Consider the following 17,458-nt stretch of genomic DNA (forward strand, 5'->3'; position numbering starts at 1 on the left):
GTTCTGACTGCAATGGGAAGTGCATTCCACAGTTTTGGAGCCAGAAGGGAGAAGAGTTTGGGACGTGTGGAGCGTTGTCCCGGCGTTTTTAGTGAGGGTACTTCCAGCTTCCCTGCGTTGGCTGGAAACATCAAGGACTATTATTTATTCTGCCTCTCAGACCCAGAACTTTTCTTAGAATAGTTTGTTGTTGGATAAGATTTTCTCCACACTTTTAATATTGATGTTTGTACCATTTTGAGAGATAACAGGCAACACGTTGATCAAAATAAGAATTATTCTACATTCTCTAATTGTGTAGTAGTCTTGTAAACTAAGTGATGCAGATGTTTAACAATAAACACCTGAGGAGAGCTCCTGAGAGCGCTCTCAAGAGTAAAACTTATATAAGGGTCCAGTTTTTCTCCTCTCTTGAACAGTTAGTCTAGTTTTCTCCTCTCCTGAACAGTTAGTCTAGTTTTTCTCCTCTCCTGAACAGTTAGTCTAGTTTTCTCCTCTCCTGAACAGTTAGTCTAGTTTTCTCCTCTCCTGAACAGTTAGTCTAGTTTTCTCCTCTCCTGAACAGTTAGTCTAGTTTTCTCCTCTCCTGAACAGTTAGTCTAGTTTTCTCCTCTCCTGAACAGTTAGTCTAGTTTTCTCCTCTCCTGAACAGTTAGTCTAGTTTTCTCCTCTCTTGAACAGTTAGTCTTGTTTTCTCCTCTCCTGAACAGTTAGTCTAGTATTCTCCTCTCCTGAATACTTAGTCTTGTTTTCTCCTCTCCTGAATACTTAGTCTTGTTTTCTCCTCTCCTGAACACTTAGGCCCTTTCCCAATTCCTTTTTTAACCCTACCCCTCAGCCCTTGCCCCTTCCCCTTGTCCCTACATAATGAGTGTCAAGGGGTAGGGGGATAAATCATACCCCTAGGAATTGGAACGTCCCTAAATATTGAACGTCCCTTGGCGATATTGATATATTGATATACAACCTGTTCTCAGAAAATAGCTGATCTGCAAGCTCACTACAGGCCAGTGGTCCCCAAACCTTTTCATGTCAAGGACCCCCAAATTGACACTAATTAGCCCACAGACCCCCATTTGAAGAGATATGCCAGGGACCCCATAGAATCTAGCAGTGTCACGGACCGCCAGTGTGCCATGCATTAGTCCATGGACCCCCATTTGATGGCATTTCTGTCTCTGGGACCCCCCATTTATATTGTAAAATCAATGTTAATTAACTCTGAGAGTGTACAAACTATCATTTAGCTGGGGACCGCCTGGAACTCTCTCAAGGACCCCTGGGGGTCCCCATAACCCACTTTGGAAACCACTTTCCATAAGCTGTAGATCGGCTATTTTGGGAGAAGAGATGGAACGTAAATATAACATTGCTGTGGTTATGATGAAATAAATATATTGTAATTTTGTCTCATCTTGGTAGCCCACCATGCAGAATGTAATTCAGCTAGATATAGCTCATTCTGACACCTGCTCAACAGTTGTACCTGATTCATTGATTATTGTATTAACAGTTTGTATAGGGTACAGATATATATCATATACAGGGTTAGAAAAAGGAAAACAATTTACAGTATAGAAAGAAGGGGCTGTGGTCACTGTGTTCATTGTTTTTAATATCATTAAGAACAGAGTCATTTTCTATCATGTCCTATGACAAGTCGTGGTATTCTACATAATATGAATGACAATGTTTCAAATTCAACAACATTTAGGACAATGAAAATGCCATAGTGATTCATCTCCATCCAATGTACAGTCTGTACAGCAGCTTGCAGTCTGTTCCATAGCTGGTTTGCCTGGGGGGGGGGGAAACAACACCATTGCTAATTAGTTATGTAACTTTTGCAACTTGTGGGGATTAGCATAACATTGGTCATGATAAAATAGTAGCATATCGTTAGTTCACGTGAGGTAACGTTAACCTTTGCTAAAGATTGCGATGTTTTTGGCGATGCAGATTGTTAACTCATCGATTGCGCAAAACGCTCTAAAGCGTTTTATTAATCTCGAGCGCCGTCTGCGCATCACGCTCTAAAGCGTTTTATTGGTGTTTTTACTGTATACTGTACATCAACTTCTCTGACGCCCGGACAACACATAATGTAACACTGATCATGTCCAGAAAGATCCGCTGTGAGATCCGGGAGTTTAAAGCCCCCCACCTCCTGAAAAGAGGCCTGGTCTAACCACATTCCAGGCATGCCGTATCCATTACGACGTACTGGGGAGGCGGCATCGCCGTCCTGCACACGGCATAGACCAACGCAGATCAGGGGATCTAAAATGGAGCTACCCATTTTCTAGTGTGTGTGAAATTTGTGAATACACTCGATTACCCTTCCCCTCCTGTTTCTACATGGTTTCTCCCGAGGCATCTCTCCATCGCATTACAGTTTCTTCCCCCCCCCCCCACTCATTCACACAGATCCACTCGACACAGCCCTCTCTAATTCTTTCCAACGACAACTCACCGGTCTGCCGCCTCATTCTCGGAAATATAAACCCGTATATAAACCAAGAATAATCTCCAACGGTCGATCGCCATTTCACGCACACGGACAGGTATACGCGAAACGAATGACGTATTCTCGAAGGACCGCCATAGGAGAAGCAGTATACATCTGACCAACTGTCTTTTTTTCGCCGTCGCGTCAGCCATGTTTGGACAAAGAAGCAGTATACTAGGCTAGCAGATATCACACCGTGGAACCCCCCCCACACTGCGAGTTGCGATCGATCGTTTTGCAGTTTGCAATGCTACTCTCATTCTCGGAAAAAAGATTCTCGGCAGTTGATCACCATAATCGCCATAGCGCCTTCGCCAGCCAATTGCAGTGATAAGGCGTCTGGGACGTAATCGACCCGTTTGTAATGGATAACTAATACAATCCTAAGCTGCGGAAGCCATCGTGTTGTCTGTCATTTTGTCGAAATCACAGCCAGCCGGGCTACGCTTATCGCTCCTGTGGTTCATGTCCAGACATGTCGTGGAACCCCCCCCCCACTGCGAGTTGAGTCGCTCCTGTGGTTCATGTCCAGACATGTCAACCTCTCAAGTCACTGTTATGCTATCAAACGATCTGTTGATTTTGTTTACTGAGACAATGATCACATATGTGCATAGAATCATCATCATCATGACGTTATCATGACAGGCAGATATAAACATAAATAAATTATCATATACATACTACACACTGAATGAAAGCCCTAAATGTCTAATTTTAGGAGGAAAACAAATAAAATACACATATCCTATATACTGTTTGTCAATACTAGACTATTGAATCCATTTCATTTATAAAATTCTCTTTTTCAGAGAGAACTTTAGCCCATTCTGACCTGAGATCAGATTCATACGAGGTTTCCACTGGACACACACTGGTCTGATTAGAGAAAGCATGGACCTATAGAACTATTATTCACAAAATAAGGCATATAGCGACATGTACATACTATATACCGTATGAAACAGAAGACTCTCTGCTTTCATAAGAAAAAAACTAATACTGTAATAATAATAAAAATCACACCCATGTGAAGTGAGCAGTGCAATGTTGTGAAGTGAGCAGTGCAACATTGCACTGCTCACTTCACAGGGGTGTGATTTTCATTATTATTACAGTAGAAGTATTTTTCTTATGAAAGCAGAGAGTCTTCTGTTTCATACGGTATATAGTATGTATAGGCCTTATTTTGTGAATATTTAGTTGTCAGTTCCTTGTCTTGTCTAAAATACTCTGAGGATTTCAGAAAATGCATGGACCTGAAGAACCATTATTCACAAAATAAGGCCTATAGCGACATGTACATATGATATACCGTATGAAACAGAAGACTCTCTGCTTTCATAAGAAAAATACTTCTACTGTAATAATAATAAAAATCACACCCCTGTGAAGTGAGCAGTGCAATGTTGCACAACATTGCACTGCTCACTTCACAGGGGTGAAAAGAAAACTGGGTTACAAAATCGTGGGCTAATAATTTAAAGTTAAAAAAGAAAGAAGGAAAGGGCCTTAGTCTTGCCTCCATGACTGTCTCTGTATCAAAAAGAGTCACAAATGCTGTCTAAATTATATAATTTTATTTTAGCCTTTGCATGAGATTGTCTTTGTTTTTAATCCATGTGTGTGTGTGTGTGTGTGTGTGTGTGTGTGTGTGTGTGTGTGGTGTTCCGGTCCTCAGGTTCTGCCTCCCAGTGGACTCGCTCTTCGGGTCAGGCCACTCCGTCACCAAACTTCGAGCACGGCCTTCACGCCCTGGTCAGTCCAGTGTCGTCTGGACTTCAGGCCCTGGTCAGTTCAGAACACAAGAAACGGAGCGGTCTAGGTTTTCACTCGGAAACGGTGCATTTATATCGCGCCTTTATCCAAGACGCTGTACTTAGACTGTGCATTACATTCACACATTCACACACGCATTCACACACACATTCACACACCTTTACATAGACTGTGCATTACATTCACCTATTAACACAAACATTCACACACCTTTACATAGATTGTGCATTACATTCACCTATTAACACAAACATTCACACACCTTTACATAGACTGTGCATTACATTCACCCATTCACACACCTTTACATAGACTGTGCATTACATTCACCCATTCACACACACATTCACACACACCTTTACTTAGACTGTGCATTACATTCACCTATTCACACACACATTCGCACACGCATTCACACACATAATTCACACACGCATTCACACACCTTTACTTAGATTGTGCATTACATTCACCCATTCACACACACATTCACACACTTTTACTTAGATTGTGCATTACATTCACCCATTCACACACACATTGACACACACATTCACACCTTTACTTAGACTGTGCATTACATTCACCCATTCACACACATATTCACACACCTTTACATAGACTGTGCATTACATTCACCCATTCACACACACATTCACACACACATTCACACACTTTTACACATTGTATGTCTTTCCAACACCAGAACACATTGTATGTCTTTCCAACACCAGAACATATTGTGTCTTTCCAACACCAGAACATATTGTATGTCTTTCCAACACCAGAACATATTGTATGTCTTTCCAACACCAGAACATATTGTATGTCTTTCCAACACCAGAACATATTGTATGTCTTTTCCAACACCAGAACATATTGTATGTCTTTCCAACACCAGAACATATTGTATGTCTTTCCAACACCAGAACACATTGTATGTCTTTCCAACACCAGAACACATTGTGTGTCTTTCCAACACCAGAACATATTGTATGTCTTTCCAACACCAGAACATATTGTATGTCTTTCCAACACCAGAACACATTGTATGTCTTTCCAACACCAGAACACATTGTGTGTCTTTCCAACACCAGAACATATTGTGTCTTTCCAACACCAGAACATATTGTATGTCTTTCCAACACCAGAACATATTCTATGTCTTTCCAGTTTTGTCATCACTGCACTGGCTTCCGGTTGTTTGTAGGATTGATTTTAAAATTATTTTACTCGTGTATAAAGCTTCTCAATGGTCTCGCACCTTCCTACCTACATGACTGCCTGCCTAAATATGTCCCAAACCGCCCCCCTAAGGTCTTCCACTGCTGGCCTGCTCGCTTTGCCCAAAAACAAATGGCAACTAAAGAATACGGGGAAGCAGCTTTTTGCTTCTATGGGCCGACGGCATGGAACAAACTCCCACTGTACCTTCGACATACAGGCAGCCTCTGGAGAAATTTTTAAAGCTCAGCTCAAGACCCACTTCTACACCCTTGATTTTAATTGATCTTTTAATTTTTGTTATTCATGTCCTCACTGTATTGCATTACTGCTTGGATGTCGTTTTTTAACCCATTCTGGGCGGGAACCGCTTTTGGTGTTAGCATTATGTTATGCTTTAGCTATTGAAAAATAGCAGATCTACAAGCTCATAGCGCGCCACCGAGTGGCGCGCTACGAGCTTGTAGGTCTGCTATTTTTGAAAAAATCGAAGAACGACTGACATTTTTTTAATCTGATCTCAGGTCAGAATGGGTTAATCAGACCAGTGTGTGTCCATGTGGAAACCTCGTATGAATCTGATCTCGGGTCAGAATGGCTTAATGTCGTTCTTTTTTTTTATTCTCCATTGCTCTGTAAAGCACTTTGAGCTGCGTTTCATGTCAAGAAAGGTGCTATACAAATAAAGTTTTATTATTATTATTATTATTATTACACCAGAACAAGATGGAGGACCGTCTGGAGGAGGCCATCCACGTGCTCCAGCGCCACGCGGGCAGCGGGCAGGGCGGCGGCCGCCACGGGCCTAGCGGGCCGGCCAACTCCCTGGCCGAGATGCACAGCCTGCTGACGTCTGGCCTGGGAATACCGCCGGGCTTCAGCGCCGCGGGCCTGGGCCTGGCCAGCCGCCTGCCGGGACTGGTGAGGAACACACACACACACACACAGCATGCACGCACACACAGCATGCACGCACGCACGCACGCACAGCAGACACAGCACACACACACAGCACACACACAGCACACAGCACACACACACACAGCACAGCACAGCATGCACACACAGCACACACACACACACACACACAGCACAGCACAGCATGCACACACACACAGCACACACACACACAGCACACACACACAGCACAGCACAGCATGCACACACAGCACACACACACACACACACACACACACACACACACACACACAGCACAGCACAGCATGCACAGCACACACACACACACACACACACACAGCACAGCACAGCACAGCACAGCATGCACACACAGCACACACACACAGCACACACACAGCACGCACGCATACTGGGCTGGGCCTGGCCAGTCGCCTGCCTGGACTGGTGAGTCACGCACACACACACACACACACACACACACACACACATCCACATCGTTACGTCATGTTGTATAGGGTCCATTTGGTTCCATGTGTTACACTCTCAGAGTCACAGACCCATAAGGGTCCATTTGGTTCCATTGTGTTACACTCTCAGAGTCACAGACCCGTAAGGGTCCATTTGGTTCCATGTGTTACACTCTCAGAGTCACAGACCCATAAGGGTCCATTTGGTTCCATGTGTTACACTCTCAGAGTCACAGACCCATAAGGGTCCATTTGGTTCCATGTGTTACACTCTCAGAGTCACAGACCCATAAGGGTCCATTTGGTTCCATGTGTTATACACTCTCAGAGTCACAGACCCATAAGGGTCCATTTGGTTCCATGTGTTACACTCTCAGAGTTACAGACCCATAAGGGTCCATTTGGTTCCATGTGTTACACTCTCAGAGTTACAGACCCATAAGGGTCCATTTGGTTCCATGTGTTACACTCTCAGAGTCACAGACCCATAAGGGTCCATTTGGTTCCATGTGTTATACACTCTCAGAGTCACAGACCCATAAGGGTCCATTTGGTTCCATGTGTTACACTCTCAGAGTTACAGACCCATAAGGGTCCATTTGGTTCCATGTGTTACACTCTCAGAGTTACAGACCCGTAAGGGTCCATTTGGTTCCATGTGTTACACTCTCAGAGTCACAGACCCATAAGGGTCCATTTGGTTCCATTGTGTTACACTCTCAGAGTCACAGACCCATAAGGGTCCATTTGGTTCCATGTGTTACACACTCTGAGTCACAGACCCATAAGGGTCCATTTGGTTCCATGTGTTACACTCTCAGAGTTACAGACCCATAAGGGTCCATTTGGTTCCATGTGTTACACTCTCAGAGCTACAGACCCATAAGGGTCCATTTGGTTCTCAGACATCTCACACAACCTTGATTAAAGTCTTAAAGTAAATTAGTAAAGGTGGAACTCCCGGTGTTAATTCCTGGTAAAGTATTTTATGTATTTATTTAAAAAAGGAAGGTGATGCAATTGTGTGTGTGTGTGTGTGTGTGTGTGTGTGTGTGTGTGTGTGTGTGTGTGTGTGTGTGTGTGTGTGTGTGTGTGTGTGTGTGTGTGTGTGTGTGTGTGTGTGTGTGTGTGTGTGTGTGTGTGTGTGTGTGTGTGTGTGTGTGTGTGTGTGTTGCAGCTCTCCAACCACCACGAGGACTCCTCTCTGCCATCTAGTGGTGGACTCCTGCATGGACATCACAGCTCTCCATCAGGTCCACCAGGCGAAGGCTTCACTGGTGAGTTTAGGACAGGACTACTCCCCCTAGTGGTGAGTTTAGGACAGGACTACTCCCCCTAGTGGTGAGTTTAGGACAGGACTACTCCCCCTAGTGGTGAGTTTAGGACAGGACTACTCCCCCTAGTGGTGAGTTTAGGATTCTACTAAATGTCTTCTAAATCTTGACAGTTTTCTGAAAAACCTCATGTTTCTATATCAGTGGTTCTCACAGGGTTAAACCCTCATGTTTCTATATCAGTGGTTCTCACAGGGTTAAAACCTCATGTTTCTATATCAGTGGTTCTCACAGGGTTAAAACCCTCATGTTTCTATATCAGTGGTTCTCACAGGGTTAAACCCTCATGTTTCTATATCAGTGGTTCTCACAGGGTTAAAACCCTCATGTTTCTATATCAGTGGTTCTCACAGGGTTAAAACCCTCATGTTTCTATATCAGTGGTTCTCACAGGGTTAAACCCTCATGTTTCTATATCAGTGGTTCTCACAGGGTTAAACCTCATGTTTCTATGTCAGTGGTTCTCACAGGGTTAAACCCTCATGTTTCTATATCAGTGGTTCTCACAGGGTTAAACCTCATGTTTCTATATCAGTGGTTCTCACAGGGTTAAACCTCATGTTTCTATGTCAGTGGTTCTCACAGGGTTAAACCTCATGTTTCTATATCAGTGATTCTCACAGGGTTAAACCCTCATGTTTCTATATCAGTGGTTCTCACAGGGTTAAACCCTCATGTTTCTATATCAGTGGTTCTCAAACTATTCCATATCAAGGACCCCCAGAATTCTATGAAATTGGCTGCTGACCCCCATCTGAAAATATGTTGTTCCAGGGACAATAACATATCAAAGAACAAAAATACAATGCAAGGAAGGGAAGAAGCCAGCTGGCTTATTTGGAATCCTTTCCTGTAGGAAGAGGTCATTGGTTTAAACAGATTAAAAGTTCATAAAGAACAGTACAAAAAGTCTTCAAGTTGGCAAAGGAGGGGGGCAGCTGTGCAGTAAAGAAATAAAAACACAGACTGCACAAAAAACGGAAATAAACAATACAACAACAAACACACAAAAGAAAATATAACACATCAAAGTAAAACATGTAATCTACAGAGAGGAAGAAATAAGATATTTCTTTAGATGTTTTTTGAATATTGGCAAGGATTTAAGTTTAAGTTAAATCTAAATATGGTCTAAGTCCCACCCCAGCCCTAACGTGGCCAATACCACGTTAGCGACAAGCAGTCAAGCAGTGTCAATAAATACTGTTTTCTTACCATGTTCTGAGCATACTAGTCCATTCCATGAACTATTTCGCTCCGTTGTGCAGTTTAAAAAGTAAAAAGTAAATATTAGAAATAAAAAAATAGGCTCTCATTGACTTCCATTGCAACGGGGAAACGTGGCTCTCAAAGTCACTCTTTTTAGCACATAAGTGAACGCAACAGAAGCTGATTCTTGTGTGTGTGTGTGTGTGTGTGTGTGTGTGTGTGTGTGTGTGCGCGTGTGTGTGTGTGTGTGTGTGTGTGTGTGTGTGTGCGTGTGCGTGTGTGTGTCTCTCTCTAGGCCTGTCTGCCAGCCTGATGCGGTCGAGCATCGGCGACATCAAGCGGGAGGACAAGGAGGACGACGAGAACTCGTCCACCAAGTCTGACGACGACAAGAAGGACATGAAGCGCATCCGAACAAGGTACGCGCGCACACACACACACGCACGCAACGCATACACACACGCACGCAACGCACGCACGCATGCACGCACATGAAGCGCGTTTGAACAAGGTGTCTAAAGCCCTTCCCCTCACACACTCGAAACATCATGTGTCTCAGTGCTCGAGTCCAAACAAGCCCTAAATGTACAGAATATACAGTAGGCAACACATGAACTTATTCACAGACAACATTGGTCACTTCAGTCTGTCATATTATTACCAACACCGAAAGTAAATCATGGCTACAAAAAGCACCTTCTCCTCCAAATAGACCGACTTGCCTATAATGGAGGAGATTGAACAGTATGTTGCAGCGAGCTGCTTTGCCTTACACTTGGACAACCCTATAATCCTCAAGCCTCTGACCACTATAGCCTGTGGACATGGCCCAGGCTGCCAAATATATTAAAAACAATGAGCTGACACGTATAGCCCAGTTGTATAATGGCCTGTACTAATGAAAACACACACACACACACACACACACACACACACACACACACACACACACACACACTCCTTCCTTGTTCGTCCATCAGAGTTGATGATTACCATGGCACGTCTCAATTCGCACACACACACACACACACACACACACACAGCAGGGGAAAGTAGCTACGTACATTTACTCGAGTACCGTACGTACTCATAAGTGTAACTTGGAGGTGTTTCATTTTACTTGAGTATTTCCAATCCCCAGTACTTTTACTTCTTCTACTCCACGACATCTCAGTGGCAAATATATATATCTTACTGTTACTCCACTTTATTTAAAAACATACTTATTGTTACTTATAGATTTAGGGATTATTGTTACAAAACACACACGGACCACTTCAGCCCTGGATAGTTGGTTTAACAACAAGCTCACAATAACTGTGACCTTGTATATTTTGTTATATTTAAAAAAAAAGATTGTTCACGGATTCTATTCATTAGAAAGAAGTTGTGAAATGGGACATTCTGCACAATGAGTACTTATATTTTCCTGCCGATGCACACATACTGACGCTGCGATCAGAACTCTGCACTGGGTCGGCCCAGTTAGTGCTGCGTCAGGTTCTGGTCTTTGGTTCTGGTCTTTGGTTCTGGTCTTTGGTTCTGGTCTTTGAGTTGAGTTGCAATCGCGTCTCTATAAGTCTGAACGCGTCCTTTAGTCCTACTTTTAGCTTCCGCAAATTCTGCACCTCACAGCCAGTGGCGTGCACAGACATTTAGAGGGGCAGGGGTCAGGGGTCAGGGGTTAGGGGTCACAGACATTTAGAGGGGAAGGGGTTAGAGGTAAGGGGTCAGGGGTCACAGACCTTTAGAGGGGCAGGAGCTCAAGTGAAGAAAAAAAACAGGGCACCTTGTGCAGCGCTGTGGTACCGGCCGGTTGCCTTAAACATTTAGACCTGAGGTCAATTCTAAAAAAGCCTGAAAATCTTATTAAAAAATTCTAAATGAGACGCAGAGGTAGCTCCCGGATACGTTGAAGCAGCTCTAAATGTGTTAATTAATATGTATTTAATATGATTTAAATGTATTTGCTGTAAATGCATCATAAAACAACTCCACAGTGTGTAAGATGGATCAAATACTATTTATTAACTCAGTGGTTCACAAACATCTTCATGTCAAGGACCCCCAAATTGACACTAATTAGCCCTCGGACCCCCATTTGAAGAGATATAAATGAATTAATGAAAAAGACTTTATTTCCCAACATGATACAATTTAGACAAAATAAAAAGTAAAACAATTAAAATAAGTGCAATATAGAACAAATAAAAATAATATTCCCAAAGCAAACAAACAAAACAAGCCTCACTGGCCTCAAGTATTATAATAATAATAATAATAATAATAATAATAATAATATCTCAAACTTATATAGCGCTTTTCTGAGTACCCAAAGACGCTTTACACAAATAAAAACAACTTTAACCCATTCTGACCTGAGATCAGATTCATACAAGGTTTTCCACTGGACACACGCTGGTCTGATTAACTCCATTCTGACCCGAGATCAGATTCTAAAAAATGTCAGTCGTTCTTCGATTTTTCAAAAATAGCAGACCTACAAGCTCGTATCGCGCCACTCGGTGGCGCGATATGAGCTTGTAGATCTGCTATTTTTAAATAGCTAAAGCAAACATGATGCCGACACCAAAATGGGTGCCCGCCCCAAAATGGGTTAAACATTTAGACCTGAGGTAAATTCTAAAAAAAAAAAAGCCTTAAAATCTTTCAAAATCTTATTCAAAAATGCTAAATGAGACTCAGAGGTAGCTCCCGGATACGTTGCAACAGCTCTAAATGTGAAAAGGGTTAGCTAGGGAAGGCAATGTTGAAGAGGTGGGTTTTGAGGGCGGTTTTGAAGGTTTGGAGGCATCTCTGAGTGCCTTATCCCATTCTGACCGGGCACCCATTTTGGTGTTGGCATCATGTCGTGCTTTAGCTATTGAAAAATAGCAGATCTACAAGCTCATATCGCGCCACCGAGTGGCGCGATACGAGCTTGTAGGTCTGCTATTTTTTGAAAAATCGAAGAGCGACTGACATTTTTTAGAATCTGATCTCAGGTCAGAATGGGTTCATCAGACCAGTGTGTGTCCGGCGGAAACCTCGTATGAATCTGATCTCAGGTCAGAATGGGTTAAGGGCAGTCCATACTGTCTCCGACCACCAAACTTTTCGTCTGAAAGATCAGACTTAAATGTTTTCTCCGAAGTAGAGTTCGGCGAGTCACAACATCTGGGAGAGTGCAGCTTTCAGAACAAAAATTCGGAGGAATGCGTTTCAGAAGTTGCGAGTGACGCCATGTTGTAATTTGTACCGGAGCTTTCTGATGAAAAGTTCGATGGTCGGAGACAGTATTGACTGCCCTTTAGGGAGGGCACCCTATTATAATTATTATAATATGCCAATAAGAGAAGATTATGACAGCTCTAGCAGTGATTCTCAACCCGTTTTAACTTCAAGGACCTCCAGTTTGACATGCATTAGTCTCTACGGACCCCCCATTTAATGGCATTTATATCTCCGAGACCCCCGATTTGTATTGTAAAAAAATCAATGTTAATTTAACTCTGAGACTTTCAGAGTTACTGACCCATAAGGGCCCATTTGGTTCCAAAATATCATTTAGCTATATGTGGACCCCCTGGAACTCTCTCTCTCAAGGACCCCTGGGGGTCCTCGAACCTCACCCTGAGAGCCACTGTATTGCCTGGCTAGTAAATTAGGGAACATTTAGCTCTACAGAAGGCCAGTCTGTGGCCAAATAAAAAAATAAAAAATAAAAACGGTTTGGTTTTCAGCCACTTGGCATCCTGTTCGTGCAGAAATCCACAAACTAAATTGGGTGTTGTCGCTCTCCCGTCATATATCAAAGTATATAGGCTTTTAAAGTGCGTAATAGTTTCCTTAACCCATTCTGAACGGGCACCCATTTTGGTGTCAGCATCATGTTATGCTTTAGCTATTTAAAAATAGCAGATCTACAAGCCCATATCGCGCCACCGAGTGGCGCGATACGAGCTTGTAGGTCTGCTATTTTTTTTAAATCGAAGAGCGACTGACATTTCTAGAATCTGATCTCAAGTCAGAATGGGTTCATCAGACCAGTCTGTGTCCAGTGGAAACCTCGTATGAATCTGATCTCAGGTCAGAATGGGTTAATGAACTAGCCAGTAAATGAAGGCTTTATTTTATGGAGTTTATTTTTTGCGCTAGAAGAGTTGCTTGCATTATTGGTCCGTAATTATTATGTTCATGTCATTGGGGGTATTTATGACGTTGGTGTCTTTCCAGAGCCGACGTGGGGCCAGCGGTCATGCTGCTCAGACACATTCAGAAACAGCAGCAGCTCCGTATTTGGTTTGGTTTGGTTTGAGAGACTTTTCTTCTCCGAATCAATCACAACAACCTTTATATATATATAGAAGAGCAATGCTAACGCATCACAGCGCTGGTGTTGTCCTTGATTGGAGTTAAAGGAAAACTTTAGTTTTTTTTTCATCTGCTGCTTTCTTTCATTTTAGGGATTTTAGCTCTTTTTGACAGGGGGGCGGGGGCTAAATATGTATTTCTTTACAAAATATTATGGCGATTTCATTTTTTATTATTTACTATAGTCCTACTAGACCTCAGGAAATTGCATCTGGCCACAGAAGATCACGGGATCTACTGAATGTGAAGGTAGCCTACTGGGTGAAGGCTTATACTGTGTGTATAGGCTCAATATGTCAGTTTGTCACATTCAATAGATCCTGTGATCTTTTGTGGTCAGATGTAATTTCTTGGGGTTTATTAGGACTATAGTAAATAATAAATAAATAAAAATACCCTGTTAATCCAGGGTGATTTACAATAAGCAAGAACAAAAAGCATGGTGATACATCGCATACATAAAGAGTAGGCCTATCATGAAACAGTAACATGTAACAGTGGAATATAATGAAACTATACATATAAACTATACATACTATACTATACTATACATAGTATAGTGGAATATAATGAAATTATACATATAAACTATACATATACTAACAATATATAGTATAGTATATATATGGAATATAATGAAACTATACATATAAACTATACATACATATTTATTAACAGTTTGCAGAATTACAGTACCATTTTAAGCACAAACTCAATACAAAGACTGTTAACTGTGAGTGGACGACCCAATGAAGCATTACACTTGTTTACAACAGGGTCCACATTGTTCAATTCATCAAAACATTTAGAGACGTATACAAATAGACATTTCCATACAGTCAAAGAACAGAGCATACTATACTATACTATACATAGTATAGTATATATGGAATATAATGAAACTATACATAGTATAGTAGTACAGTATGTATAGTTTATATGTATAGTTTCATTATATTCCACTGTTACGTTCTTAGCTTACGCATGTTTCATGATAACTACTTTTTATGTATGTGATATATACTATCACCATGCTTTTTGTTCTTGCTTATTGTAAATCAATCTGGATTAACAGCGTCTGCTAAATGCCTAAATTGTAAATTGTAACAATCTGATCACAGGGAAACTGCAGGGTGAGACCTGGATCTAAGATAATTGCTCTTGACTCCAATCAAGGACAACACCAGCGCTGTGATGCGTTAGCATTGCTCTTCTATATATAAAGCGTCTGATAAATTGTAACAATCTGATCACAGGGAAACTGATCCAGGTGAGGTCTGGATCTAAGCTAATTTAATTTAATTGACATCGTTGTATATTGATTATGTCAATTAGGCTTCTTCCTGGAGTAGATTAAGGCTATGTTTACTTACCCTCCTTGTTTTGATTAATCAATAATTCCGCACAGCAGCGCCACCAGGAGGTCAGGTGACTTTGGGTCGGTGGACACGCCCACCCTGCCGTTGTACTTAGCGTACGTTGGTCAGTTTTGATTTAGTCGACTAAAAAACTATAAGCCATGACGACTAAACTACGACTAAATATGGACAGAGTTTAATCTTGGTTGCGCTCGTTGTTGTTGCTCTCTGAAAATAGCCGATCTAGAAGCACACAGCGTGTTGAGGGCTTGTAGATCGGCTATTTAGCACACAACGTGTTGAGGGCTTGTAGATCGGCTATTTTCTACAAGCACACAACGTGTTGAGGGCTTGTAGATCGGCTATTTAGCACACAATGTGTTGAGGGCTTGTAGATCGGCTATTTTCTACAAGCACACAACGCGTTGAGGTCTTGTAGATCGGCTATTCTCGGCATGCAAACCAAGTGTCAAAACCTTCCATTACGACTGGATCAAGGCCCGCAAAAACAAAAAAAGCATTTTTGTCGACAATAAAACAACCGTAGATAGTATATATATATATATATATGTATATATATATATAGTAGTTAGTTAGTTGACAAAAAATCGTATCACATTCTGTCGACTAAAACCAGACTAACACACTTAACACATTTCAGATGACTAGTAAATGTGACTAAAAACTAAATCATTCCAAAGACTAAAAAACTGCCCTTTAAACAAAAAAAATACAAATGAAACATTTTGCTGTCGGGGGGTCCAGTCGGGACCACCGCGGCCTCGGCCAAGCCGCCGATGAGGAGGAGGCGGAGAAGGGGGAGGAGTTTGGCGGCGATGATGAGGAGGATGATGAGGACCTTCCCGTGGAGGTGAAGGCGGAGCGGGAGAAAGAGCGGCGGGTGACCAACAACACCCGCGAGCGTCTGCGCGTGCGCGACATCAACGAGGCCTTCAAGGAGCTGGGCCGCATGTGTCAGCTCCACCTGAGCAACGAGAAGCCTCAGACCAAGCTGCTCATTCTGCACCAGGCCGTTAACGTTATTCTCAACCTGGAGCAGCAAGTCCGAGGTCAGTCGCTGCAGCGCTGTTTGGCTTGGTTTGGTTTGGTTTGGTTTGGTTGTTGGGGGGGGGGGGACACACCTCGGTGACGATTTAGCACCCCTCGAGGGGAGGGTTTGGTTGTTGGGACACACACACACACACACACACACACCTCGGTGACGTTTTGGAACCTAACCCCCCGGGAAGGGAAGTCTGGAGCTCTCTGCTGCCGGAACTCTTGCCCCCGCCACCCAACTCCGGATAAGCGGTTGATGGATGGATGAAGACATGAATACAGCTGGTGTTTCATTCTTCAGAGCTGGATTTGTGCTTCATTGTGCTGTAAGAAAAAGTATTATTTAACTTGCATGCTCATGTATATGAGCTTGGCTGAGCCTTGCACCCCCAATTTTTGGGAGTCCACATTGAACTAAAATTGTCTTATTCTTTAGTGTGGGAGGGGCAGATTTTACTCTGAAAAGCCTCTCCTTCCATTTCCCCCACCCCCCCATAACCGGCAGGTATAATGTTCCATCACCAAACCAGATGCTTGCTTACGTGACTTACGTCAGAAATTAGGACAGAACATCAGTTTACCGCTGCGCGCATGATGGACAAAACCTGTCCGGGAGCGCTGAGTGAGGCAACGGGAGCTGTCAGGGAATGGATCACAGCCATCCCGTTGTATATCATTACAAAGATAAAGACGTGTGAATGTGTTCACATCCACGGTTTGGATTGACAGTATACGTCTATACACGTTTTTAGCATCATAGGTGTTAAAAGGAGGTATTTGATTGCATTATGGTAATGCTTCTGTGATGACACCAGAGGGCACCACACCACTCCCGTACGTACGCGAGTCATTTTGTGAAATATAACTTAAACATATCTCCAAAATGAATTGCAATATTTACAGCACAACGTAGCACGAGTCCAGCACCGACGAACGACAGCCGTTCGTTCTATCGACGTCTTCATCGTGCGGGACGCTATCGTCACAGAGGTGTGGGGGGGGGGGGGGGGGGGGGGGGGCGTGTCCGAGGACGAGGAGGAGGGTCCACATTTCAACTCCGCCCACAGTCTCACGTCTTTGCCTCTCCCTGCATCTCAAAGCTTCTGTTCCATATTCCATTTTTATTTTAATTTCTCTTCTTTTCATTCACACAGTAGTAGTAGTTGTAGTAGTAGTAGCGGTTGTACCAAATACATGCAACCGTTCTTTAAAGGGCCATTACGTCTG

At 42.8% G+C, this 17,458-nt stretch overlaps 1 pseudogene across 1 annotated transcript in view; it reads left to right on the forward strand.

Annotated features, from left to right (window-relative positions):
- The window catches only part of LOC310870666 (transcription factor 12-like), an 84,696-nt pseudogene that overhangs the window by 53,378 nt on the left and 13,860 nt on the right, over positions 1-17,458 (forward strand). The window contains exons 13-16 of the transcript XR_014571078.1: positions 4,191-4,300; positions 6,233-6,433; positions 8,075-8,174; positions 9,736-9,859. The product of XR_014571078.1 is annotated as a transcription factor 12-like (transcript). The remainder of the gene's footprint in view (positions 1-4,190; positions 4,301-6,232; positions 6,434-8,074; positions 8,175-9,735; positions 9,860-17,458) is intronic.

The sequence above is a fragment of the Protomyctophum parallelum genome (assembly GCF_964188405.1).
Source record: "Protomyctophum parallelum genome assembly, chromosome: 14".
NCBI lineage: Eukaryota > Metazoa > Chordata > Actinopteri > Myctophiformes > Myctophidae > Protomyctophum > Protomyctophum parallelum.